A 12,484-nucleotide genomic window follows, 5' to 3' on the forward strand; every position below is an offset into this window, starting at 1 on the left:
TTCTAACTTGGAGTAAAACTTGATGTTTTTCATGGTATGGAAACTCTGTTAGTATTGAAGCATGCTATGTATCAGTATTTTATGGCAAAGGTGTAAAATAAATGAAGTGATGAAATAGAAATAAAATGGAAATTAAAAAAATACAACAGCAGTTGTTTACTAGAAACTGACACATGTAAGATTTCATCAAAATTGATGGAAGCTTTGGATTTTGTTAAAATTGTTTTTTTCCAGAGAATAGTACCTGATCAAATTTTCTCTGGTTTAAAATGTTCTTGCATCAGTATCAGTAGATAATTCAAGCATGAAGGGAACCGGTTACTTGCAGTTAGGTGTCCCAGTCTGAAGACTGTGTCTCCATTAACATCAATGAGGATTAAAGGTGAAACAATACATAGCTGTCATTAGTCATCAGTGTCTGATGGTCCATCTAGCTTAGAGATCAAGCATTTGCTTTAAAAAGAATTCACTTCTTCACCCTAAGGAACACAAACAGCAAACTGTACCGATTCCAGCTGTAATGGGTTTGAATAAAAAGTTTAAAGTCCAAATTACCTATATAGCTGTGCAAATGCATAGACAAAGTTTTGCATGCAGTATCTACAAGCTCTAGGGCATATCTTTGCAGTGGGACTGTGGGATGGAGGTGGTGAATTCTAGTTCATTCAATCCTGGGGAAACATCTGTGGATATGAAAAAAGAACTCAGTCCGCCAGATACAGGATTCGAGTCTTGCTGTTGCACTTCTCTTTTCCTGAGATCCTGAGATTTGGTATCTGAAGCAGCTATCAGACCAATATTTGTGGTTAGAAGAGGAAAAAAAAGGCTTTGGTGGGATTTACACATGATATTTTAAAAACAGTGAGAAGGATTGGTGTGAGTAGTAATGAGTGATGAGGCTGTGGAGGGAGAGATCAAGACTGTGGAGGGAAAAGGAAGAAAGGAAGCTTCAGAGATTAGATAAGCAGCCATAATTTTCATGGCATACTTGATCCAAACCTCAGAAGACATTGTGGTTCATATATCACTGGATTTTGACCTGTGCTGGAAATTCTTTTTAGCAGAAATACTGTAATGAATTGGCAAAACCCATAGAAGTTTTCTTTGAAACCTCTTGTCTTTATGCCAATGTAAGCAAGAGAAATGCTTTTACCATAAGCCTTTAGATTTCCTACAACCCATGATCATTGTTTCACTCATAACACACTTAAGCAGTGGGTTAAGGTTTTCTCCTTGCCTTTTTTTTTTTTTAAGCACAGTTTTAGGAGTTTTTCTTGTATTGTGGAAAGAATATCCCACTGGCCAATTACTTTCTGCTCATATTTAGGTCTCTCACATTCAGTAGAGCTTATCAATGGGCAGCACCAAACATTAAAATGCACGAAGCTGAATTAGACTCTTCAGCCCCCAAAATGGCCCCATATGCAGACACCTTGAAAGAGTTGTCATTTAGAATACAACTAACAAATAATATGTATTTTAGGCTGGAAGCGTAGAGGCATTTAAAGTTTGAATTGTAATCATAGACAGGGGAGTATCAAAAACAGTTGTGGAATGAAGCCAAGAAATTATCAGTTTTTTCAAAACACCATTTACAAGAGGCATTTTTGATTTTTCTTTGGTTACACATCCATAGATATTATGCAGGCAGCATACTGAATCATGACAGAAAGATCCTTGGTGTATGAGGTGATGGGGTTTGTTTCTTCAAGTTTTTCCTTTGCTGCTGTTTAATCTGGAATTTGTTCCTGTTTCCCTTAATTTTAATTGTCTGCTACGAATTTAGAGGTTTTATGTTGCTATACTTGGCATACTTCCATTTTATCCTTCCTTACCATGCTGGAAATGGGCTCGGGATCAGACACTGTGAAGGACATGCATTTGCAGCCATTCTTTTGAAAACAGGCCTATCCCCACAAGCACACATCTGCTTGTTGATGCTGCTTCACAATTCAGAGTGCTTGTCATAGGTGCAATCTTTCAGTGTCTAATAATAGTGGGTGAACTGATATAGAGAGAAACTCGCTCGCTTTACCTTCATAGTTGTTTTTAGACTATTTGTGACACCCGAGGGATTGAAAACTGATTCTGGAGCATTATCCAACACCAGGAGCATTTGTATGCTGCAGACAAAAGATGGCTTTTCCTTTCTCTTTGTTTGAGACCTTTCTGGTCAATCGAAGTGCATGCCTTCTTTCTGTATTGACTAACATAATTTTTCTTCATAAATCAAATACAGCACATCTGGAGACACCTCCTGCCAGATACAATGCCATACTTACAGAGGATCAATGTTACTTCACTTCAGAGGACAATTCTTCAGTCACGATTTCTCAAGTTTGATTGATCCCAGTAGCACAGAGGAATACGCTGCTTTGTGGAACACAGAGCTGGTGTTTTCCATAATGGTTCTGCAGATGTGTGTCTGTTCTAGCATGACATATTCCAGTCTGTTCATTTGGTTACTCTGGGGCTGTAATAGCATAGCATGATCTTTTCCATTTTGATATTTTAACACAATGGCAGCAATTATATTGTCTCTAATGTGAAGGGTCTTTCCAAATTTTTGTAGAGAAGACTGATCTTCAGATTCTGTGTCATATGGTGGGATCAGAAAATACTCTAAGGGAGGGAAAGAGAATTCAGGTGTGAAAATCCATGCAATGTATCCTATGCTATGCACTGGCTTCTCATATACATTCTAGTAAATAATCACTAACTTTCAGAAATAAGTAAATTAACTGGTTTTCTACCACATTGGTATACCACATTCACATGATCTGATTCTATTAGTGCACATCCTCCTGGCTCACACTGCACTTTTTTACCTGAAAAGTGGGCCTCAAAGAGACAGGAAATCTATCTGTAAAGTCTCCCAATTCCTGCCATGTGACCACATGAAAGTGAAGCAGAATTTGGCTTGTCATGAGAATTTTACTAGTAATACTGTAGAGCACATTTGAAGGAAACCAAAATTTTCTGCTTGAGTAAAATTTGTTTTGCTGATGAAATCTGTGGTGCTTAAAGGGGAAACCCTCTTTGGTAACTGAACAAAGCCATCAGGTATGTTATCTGACTTGACAGTCTGGTGTTTGATTAATCAAACTGTTAATTTGATTTTAAATGACTGATGCTCTTTTAGGACTTCTGACTTAAGTGCCTGTTTATAATTACGGTACTGAATCAAAGGCTCTTCCCAACCATTGTACAGATTAGTTTGAAAAGATGTGTTTTGATTTTAGTAGTCGTAAAAACTAGCATTGGTGTTTACTTTAAAGCACAAATATGTTCAAAGAAACACATGCTTAAAGTGATAAAGCAGTGCCCTCACACTTTTTATCTGAAAAAGGAATGCAAGGGTGCAATTTTTAATAAGTTATATAAACAACACACTTTATCTTCTTAAAGAGATAACCACTTTGGGGCATTCATAGCAGTTTGATTGGTGGGCACTTAGCTTTGTGTAATGAACATATATCATGCAAAAGTTTTGTAAAACTGCTGGAGGTAGGGGATTTAATCTTATGTGCAGCTGCTTGCATCTTATATTTTGCTGGGAATTTGTAAATTCCTGGTGAACTTGGAAATAATGGTATCTTGCAGCCTATAATAATTCTATATGCTGTGGTGTATTTTCCAGTGGATTGCACTAAATGTTCAGATATTAGGATAGCTGAATTTTTAAGTGGTTACATGAACTCTTAAATGCAAATCAGATCTATCAGTTTCCTCAGACTTCATGTATGATTATATCTATAACTGCAGGAGAGTGCCTACACTTGCAAAAAAGGCCAAAAATCTCTGCAAAACCCACTTTTTTGAGATAATTTAGATTATGGCTGATCACTAAGGTGGTAAACACAATCTCTAGTAAATGTACGAAGTACTTTAAAAGTATCATCTTGGTGTAGCAAATAAAAAATGGCTGGAGGCATTATTTCTGCCTATTTTTAAACTCTTCATGTCTCGGATAATACATTATCATCCCTAGTTTTCCTCTCAAGCTGCTTGAATATCTCAGGGGTATGTATTGCAACACTGTAATTATATAGCAGATAATCCAATCACTTCACAATGACATTTTTTCCAAGTGTCTTTTTGAGCATTGTAGTTAAGTGGGTGTTTAAAAAAAATGTTCTAAATTTAAAGGAAGTTTTCCATGCCTCCTTCTTGGTTACCCAGCTACACAGAGTTTCAAGAGGCTTGATTTGCAGAGGAAAGATACTCAGCACTTTCTGGAAATGAATATCCACAAAGGCAATTCAGGCGTTGTAACAGCCAGAATCATTAGTCATTCTTGAAAATCTTGGCTGAAGGACAGTAGACAATGGAATCTCTATTTCTGTAGGGTTTACTCTTTCCTGTTTCTTTTTTTCTCACATCACAATTTCATAAATTCTTCAGTCACTGCAACTTTTCCAGAGTACATAGACATGAATTTTGACTGTAAAACCAAACCAAATCAAACCAAACCAAACCACCTCTTTAATTCTTCCCTTTAGTTTTTCATATAGCATATAGAGCACTATGAAAGGATGAAAAATCATTGGGTTTTTTCCTTAGCAAGGCATCTTTTTTGGAAAAAAAAAATCTCTAAAGGAAGTAAATGTGGGGAAATATAGTTTGTCTCTCCCCTGCCCCCTTCCAAACACTAGACAGCTGAATATTCTCACTTAGCATTCCTAAATGACCCTTACTTTACTGGCATGTCACTAACCTGGATTTTTTTTAACCTGGTTTATTGAAAGAATACTGAACTTGGCTGAGTGAATGGAGCTTGTGTCCTTTGATTGTGGTAAAGTCAAGTCTATCCTGAGAAGTTATATAAATACATGGATTTGATTTTTTTTGTTTTGTTTTCGTTTCATGACTGTCTATTCTTTCTGTATCAAATTCACAAGCAGGTTACTTACAGAGCAGAATACATTTGTGAGAGCTGTGTATCCTCAGGACTCCAGGGTGCACCAATTCCTGGGTCATGCATCCAGAGAGTTACTCTGGGCTCTGTTTTACTTTTTCCATCTGTGTTCAAAAACAGTGCAGGTTTGCAGTAGGGAGCCATGTCATTGTTCATTTTATTCTGCCTTAGACTGTTGAAGATCCTTTCTGGGGACTGGAATAGCTTAGAAATGGGGTGAATTTGAAGTTCAAGCTAGCTAGCTAGAAATGTCTACTGGGAACATTGAATGCAGTCTAAGGCAGTGGCAGTGGTTATGACTTTGTGAAGCCATAACACCAGTGAGAATGGTATTTTCCATAGATTTTCAGAAGCCTGCAGGGCCAAGTGAAAGACAGGAGCATCTGTCCTACGTGTTTCTTAGGTTTGTGAATAATTTTTTTTCTTTCAGAATGAAAGAAAAAAGGAAAACTTTTTTACTGAAGGAACCCTAGGGATGGGGCCAGAATTAATTTCAACTAATTGTAATACCCAGCTGAGATTAGGAGCCCTGTTCTATAGTGCATGAGAAGAGGCAATTTTAGAGTAGCAACACTGAATTATCCTTTAAAGCTGTCTCTCAGCATTGACTTATATAGGCAACCTTTGTTGATGTGGCTCCTAATTAGGCACCCCAGAGAAATTCCTGCAGTTAGTGAGATGAATTTGGATCTCAGTGAAATAAAACTTCCTCAAATTTATCTCCTGTACATAGCAAAGAATTATACAGAAGAACATACAACCATTTAAGTTTAACACAAAGATGTATTTTTAATCTGGAGAGTTGATCACTAAAACTTACTTTGATAAACTTGTCTTGCTTGGCTAAGGAGATTAGTCAAAGCAGAGAAGTTTTTTTTTCCAGATGATTTTTATTTGTACCACCTTTAACACTTTCCAGCATATTTTTACAGTCTGAAGTTCAAAATTTCCATTTATATATCGTAGTTGATGAGTATATCATATTTGGTGATGCTCTGTAGAAATATTGTTTGATTTGGATGACTCTTTTATGGAGAAATGGAAGTAATGTTACTACATACCTGCAATGGCAGCTGTGAAGTCCGAAAAAAAATGAGTAATATTTAAGAGACAATAATATTGCACCTTTTATAACAAAATAAGAATAGACTCTTTTCAGCAACCCAAAATTTGGCATTAGGTTTTGGATATACTTCATTCACTCTCATTCTTCTGCTATCTAAACTTAAAATCTAGATACCAAAGAGCATAATTATACCTTTTTCTTTTAATTTGCATGTTTTATATGGCTCTCTTACTAGACCTACGTGAGGGCAAAATCTAGTTTTCAAACCAGATTAAATGCTGCAATGTGGTAGAAGAGCTCTACATAGAAGATTTAATATTCTTAAAGAAGTGTTATTACCATTCATTTAAAGAAGTCTGTGCAAGTTATCCAGAATAATTCTTGGAGCCTGAAATAGGCATTTTCTTGCAGACAGTGCTATTCACTCTCTTCTCTAGCAGTGACCTCCCAGAGAAATTCCTTCATGAAGAAGATGTTTCTGTGGGGAAAAGGAGGAATGTGAACTTGTATATCCTGATAAGTAGCTGCTGCTAAATTATTAACTGAATATCTCAGCCTCACTTCTGGCAGTTCCAGCTCTTGTTCTCCTTCAGAGCAGCTTTGGCTTTAAGTGTAATAATTGGTAACTACAGCAGGAAGACTGAAAGTGAAGGGAATGGGGTTCATACTTAACAAAAAATCTTGCTGCAAACCTCTCTTGTTCAGGTGTTCTGACTTTGTTATAAATAAATGACAGTACATTATCATGATTGTATTCTTTTTTTTTTTCTGGTGTGGGGAAACAGATTTTTATATATGTAATTAGAAAATTGATCCTGTACTGCCTATGGATTGAAGTCAAATGCTATTAACTTCAAGTATTCACAGCTTTAAATCCACCAAGGCAGACTATTTACGAGGGAAAAAACACCTATATGGATGCACTGCTGTGTGCAGAGAGAACTTACAGATGCTAGGTCACACTATTGGAATTTGTTTGGATATACATAACATTTAATGATGAAGTTGGAGTTCCTAAGCAGTTTTATCCATACACCAGTTTTGGCTGGGAGCTTGTGCTGGTTTTAGTACTCTGCATTTTTGGCTCGGGCTTGCCAAAGTGCTGATGTTCAGTTCTGGATTGGTCACTGCAAACAAACTCAGCTCAGCAGTTTGCAGTAGTATGGAAGGGGAAGGAATTTGCTGAACCCCTGAGATCTGTGACAGTATATACAGGGCAGAAGAGGAGCCCAGGCAGCTAACATGACAAGGGACTTCAGAGGAATTATTTTTTAATGTTTTTGTTTGCACCTTTGGTCAATATATTAAGGATCTTCACTTTGAAGAAGGTGATGCAGCAGTGACACTACCTCATTGGTCCCAAAAATTCCTACGAAAGACCTTTTTTCCTAGTCAGACCTAGCTGTGTGCCCCACACTGTGTGGCTCCTCCAGAGCAGGATGGTCTTACAGGCAGTTCCTCTGCAGTCTTTGCTTCCATCTGCTTGCACTTCTCTTTGCTTTCTGTGCAGTTGATGGGTTTTGTTAATGCTGCTGGACATTAACATATTAACCCTGCTTGAGAAATCTTCTCTCCATTTTGCAACTGTTCCATGCAGAGTGCTTGCTGCTACCTCTGCTGGGTATTCTGCTGCTACCTCTGCTTTTAGGGTATTCTCCAGGGTGGATGGACTATAGGAGAATGACTGTTGAGGTACCTAAACTGACTTTAACTGAGCTAATTTCTGTGCAAGGGTTAATTCAGTTTAAAGCTCTGCGCAGGTTAATGTTGTCCTCTCCCAAATTAGCTTGCAGAATTCTGTGCTCTGGAGCAAAACTGTTCTTCTCACTTGCACTGGGTGTTTAAAGCCGCTTTGTATATTTTCAGACTGCAAGTAGGTTAGATGTACGTTTGTGATCCTCCCTTGCCCCCTTTATGTGTTTAAATCCTAACTGAGGAGCCTGAAAATATGCCTGCCTAACTTTTGAGGATCAGAGGCATCTCATTTTTCCCGTATAAAGCAAGTCCCTGAACCTGTGAACATACAGATTCTTCCTTTGTGCCCACACGTCTAATAGCTACTTATTGCAATGCTCTGCATTTGGGCACAAATCCTTGGGATTTTTTTTCTTTTTTTTTCTTTTCTGTCTGCATTAGTGAAGACTTTGGAAGGTGTCCTGTTGTCTTGGTGATTCTTGGACCATTTGGAGAGTGGGAAAACAAGAAGGTGAGTAGTAAGAGAAATCCTTTGTTTAACCTGTAGAGACCATTGTGCAAATTATGATCCTAATTTTCTAGTTAGAAAGAAGAAAATATGTATGAAGTTAGTGGTGAGTAGCTGTCGCTCTACAGTTCAGACTAAATCTTTTTTAGGTTAACTGGAATATTTTCCTTATCTACTACATAAGTTGGGATTGGATCCTCAAGGAAAGTTTTATGAATGGCGTATACAATGTAATATTTTAAAGCCTTTTTACCATCTGATGGAAGTTTCTAAACTTTAACAAGATGGGAGAGAGAATATTCCATTGAACACAGCTATGCTGAATATGTTTTCTTAATAGATTTGTAAATGAATGTAAGAGACTATTATAATTGTCTATTCTAATGTTACTGAGATGAAAAAAATTTATTTAGTAATGTTTTTAGGAAGTCTATTACTTCTCTTTGAGCAGAGGTGTACAGTACAGGATGTATCATAAATATTTATACACAAATATATGTACATACAGCCTAAACTTAATGAATGAGAATTTGATTGTGGTCAAATTGAAGACGTGGATTTCCAGAGGGGTTACAAGTGCTAAAGGGAAACTCAAACTGGAAAAGATTAATGTAATAAAAAACAGACTATTGCGGATTCATTGATAATACTTCTAGTCCAGAAGCAGAGTTGGCATGTCTTTATTGTTTATTAAAACCCCTCCTTTTTGCTTTGATTCTCTCATGCTGTGCTTACAACATTTGTTGAGGAATTAAACATTCACGTTTGCTTCCTGAGTATTTTCTTAAGCTTGTGTCAGACAAAACGAAAGAAAAACAAAGATTGTCTGGAAATGCTAAAGTAATTTAGTTTTTTAAATCCTTTCTGGAGATCCTGTGTTTACTAAGTGAACTACATAGGGTTAATTTACTAAAGTAGTCTGAAGGACTTGCTCAAATGAGAAAAGAAACATTACCTAGAGTTGCTGTTCTTTGCCAGGAACAAAAGTAAAACAAATCAGTGGCAGGATGAGTGGATCCGGTTAAATAATAATGTTTCTCCAGCAGGAAGTCTGTCTATCAACTGAAAGGTGAGACAGCAACATAATGACAATGCCCTGTGGATCAACCCTGAGAGTAAAAAAAAGCACCTTACAACACAACTCTTCCCCCAAAACCCCGTCAATGAAAATATAAGATGACAGAATTCACAACAGCATTTTTTCAGTCTTTAAGCTCAAGTGTCTGGAAACACATTTCTTCTCTAGGTTATTCACATGCAGATTCCTCCTTGTGGAATGCCCCAGGGTAACGAGAGAGAGCAGAATTTGGCCCTTTCTGTTTGCTCACTGAGGCCAAGTGCTGCTTTCTCAGTGAAATACCTGCCTTAGAGCTGTACAGCTGCGATATGCAAGAGCAGCTTTGGCATTTCCTTTTTTTTTTTTTTGGTATAGGAGGTGAGTCCTGTGAAAGCTGAAGACTTTGTGTGGAAATGAAACACTCAGGGGTAGGTGACATGCACGAGTTTTGGCCTGAGAACTCAGGGTATCGGGGCTTTTGTGACAGCAGAGGTAGAAATAAGACTTATCAGAATTAATACCAAGTTGTTAAAACATCCAAAAAAGCTTTTCAGTCTGGTGCTCTGTTATTTGTATTTCAGTTCTGGATGAGTGCAATGCTCCTAGGATATATGAAAATTCCCTGGAATTCAGCAACGGTTGTAAATGCTCCTTGTCTCTGAGAGAAAATCTAGTTGTTTAATGTGTTATTTAAATATGGATTTAACAGCTGACAGAAGTTTGAAAACTTTGGTCTCTGTTTCTAGGATTTTCAGCATATAATTTTTCAAAATCAGTATACTAATTTTTTTTTAATATATGATGCCTTATCACAGGGGCATCAAGAAATCCCAAATTGCTGTTTGTGTGCTTAAAACATCTGCAGGAAACAAAGGTGTTGGGTTGCTTTGCAGTGATCAGTTCAGATCTCATTTCCATTTGGTAATTGCTGTGAAAGGTTTACCTGCTGTAGTGTAGTTTATTTTGTCTGGAAACGCCTCTGTCTCTGTGTATGGCTGCTAAGCAACAGCCCAGATATTTACTGTGAAACAAATAAAACAAAAGCCTCATCTGCCGCTTGGAGGCCCGACATCATTGTTACTGAACCACTCAGCTGGATCATCGTATTGGAGAGTCAGCTCTAAACTTAGTCTTCGAGTTTTGCAACCACACAGTAATTTAACTGTAGGAATCCTTTCAGTCCTCACGTTAACTATCTAGATTAGAACTATATGGGAGTATTCTAATGCCTCATATATTATTTATTTTAAATTGTTATGCTTTTCCCCATCAAAGCAGAAAAGGAAAACTTACCTCATGGACAATCTAATTTTGAAAAGTTACCTTCTTGGTTCCCCTGGAACAATGAGGGATTTCTTTAATAAGTTCCTATTGTGATTAGAGCTGAGCCCTTCCCTTCTATTACCTTCCTTGCTTAACCGAAAACATAATCAAAATATATTTCTTGGAGCCAATCTGGGGAAAAAAGAGAAAAATAACAGAAAACCTAAGTCCCAGAAGGAGCAGTCAGGCAGAAGTGCTACTGACAAAGGGAAATTACCATTGAGGCAAGTAGATAATCAATAGTAATCAAGTTGGTGGCTCTAAAATACAGCAGTTTCCCTCAAGACTTGTATTATGTTCATCTGCAGTGGGTCAGAGGCCAAGGCAGACTAATTGCAATTGAGGTGAGCTTTTCAGAAAGATCCAGGGGACTTGAGAAATTCACAGTTTTTAATAGCTGGAACTTGTCGCCTTCTCCTGGGCTGCAGTCGCTAACTGTACCCTCTGTCCCTATGAACACCAGCAAGTGAGTTGCTCCTTCCTGTTTCAGCAGGTCTTTGCTAGTGTTCTGGTCAGTTCGGGAACTGGGAGCGACATCTGCCAGGTGTGTACACATACAGTCCTCCAGGTGAGACCTGAAAAGCACAGAGAGGTTTTTTTGGCAATAATTTCAGTGTTGCTTGTTGCCATAATTAGGCACCTAATATCTCCAGCTCCCATGTACTGTACACCTCCTTGTAGGCATATGCAAATATTTTGAGGTAAGGTAAACAAATTTTGGTCTTTTCACCAGATGTGCGCTGGAAATGAGTGCTCCTGGCACTGTGAAAGAAGTATTCAAGGAAGCCATGCCACCAAAATACTGAAGCATTCCAGAATTGCCTTTTGCTGTGGCAGGTTTCAGTATTTGTGGAGCAAATAATAAGCAAGGCCTGAAAAATAAAATCCACTAAACCGACTTCATGGGTTTTGAAGCAGTCAGTACCCATACAAAGTCCTGCTGTATATGGGTTTGGAATATTAATTTTACAGGCTAATCCATCTGGCCATCTGCTCATCTGAAATTCAAACGAGACTGTGTATTGCAAGTTAATACCCTATAACAACCAATAGCTATAAATGATCAGCAGAATATGTCATTCTGTCTTGCTCCTCCATCAGTGAATGACTGTGACATGTCATTTAATACTTCAGCTACTGATTATTCCTGATGGGGAGGAAAGGTGAGAAAGCGAATGATTGAGCTGGTAGTGATATTTGGCATGCATCTTGTGGATCCACTTTTTTGTTGCTCTCTCCTATGGTCCAATTATTATGGGTTGTGCCAAAGGCTAGAGGAAAGACTGTGTTTAGATCTTTAGATTGGAAGCAGTGTGACAAATAATTTCCTCTGAGAATTACTTTCCTGTGGAAAGAATTGGTCTTGACTGGATAGTCAAGACCAATATTTCAAGCTCTTGACTAGCCGGTGGAAACCATGAATATATGCAGTTTTTTTTCAAACCTAGTAAAAATTTGATTTGATGTGGTTCCAACTGCCAAACAGAGGATTTCTATGCAGAACTGAGAATACATATTGAGCTTTTTAATTTGTACCTGACTTTATTAAGTATTTGGTAAATAGCTAATACTCTCTGAATCAACATCTTTAAATCACGAAGATTTACCTAATATTTTAAAAATTCCAACAGAATAGCTATAACAGAACCAGTATTTATCATTGTCTTTTTTTTTTCTAGCTTTAACCCTAAATTTTAATTATTTTTTTTTGACAAAGAATGCCTTTGCAAACCATGTGATTTGAGTAGTTGCTGAATTCTTTGTCATGTCAGTGGTACACTTGAAAATGTGTAAGATTGGAAATTATGATCATACTCTTTTAATTTCTGTAACTTCTCAATGTGATTAGGGCATTAGTTATGTAATAAATGTGAAACTCTAAACAATAGTTACTTATTCATTCTTAGGTGCAGTAGC

The 12,484-nt window shown here is 37.4% G+C and overlaps 1 long non-coding RNA gene across 2 annotated transcripts in view; it reads left to right on the top strand.

Annotated features, from left to right (window-relative positions):
• LOC127477728 (uncharacterized) overlaps nucleotides 1–12,484 on the top strand; it is a 76,096-nt gene that overhangs the window by 41,424 nt on the left and 22,188 nt on the right. The window contains exon 3 of one of the 2 annotated variants that reach the window (XR_007907010.1): nucleotides 8,121–8,190. The exons of the other annotated variant lie outside the window; for it this stretch is intronic. This is a non-coding gene — a long non-coding RNA (uncharacterized LOC127477728). The remainder of the gene's footprint in view (nucleotides 1–8,120; nucleotides 8,191–12,484) is intronic. 2 annotated transcript variants of the gene reach the window in all.

This window comes from Manacus candei, unplaced genomic scaffold, assembly GCF_025592945.1.
Source record: "Manacus candei isolate 608988 ecotype Guabito, Panama unplaced genomic scaffold, ASM2559294v1 h1tg000056l, whole genome shotgun sequence".
Classification (NCBI taxonomy): Eukaryota; Metazoa; Chordata; class Aves; order Passeriformes; family Pipridae; genus Manacus; species Manacus candei.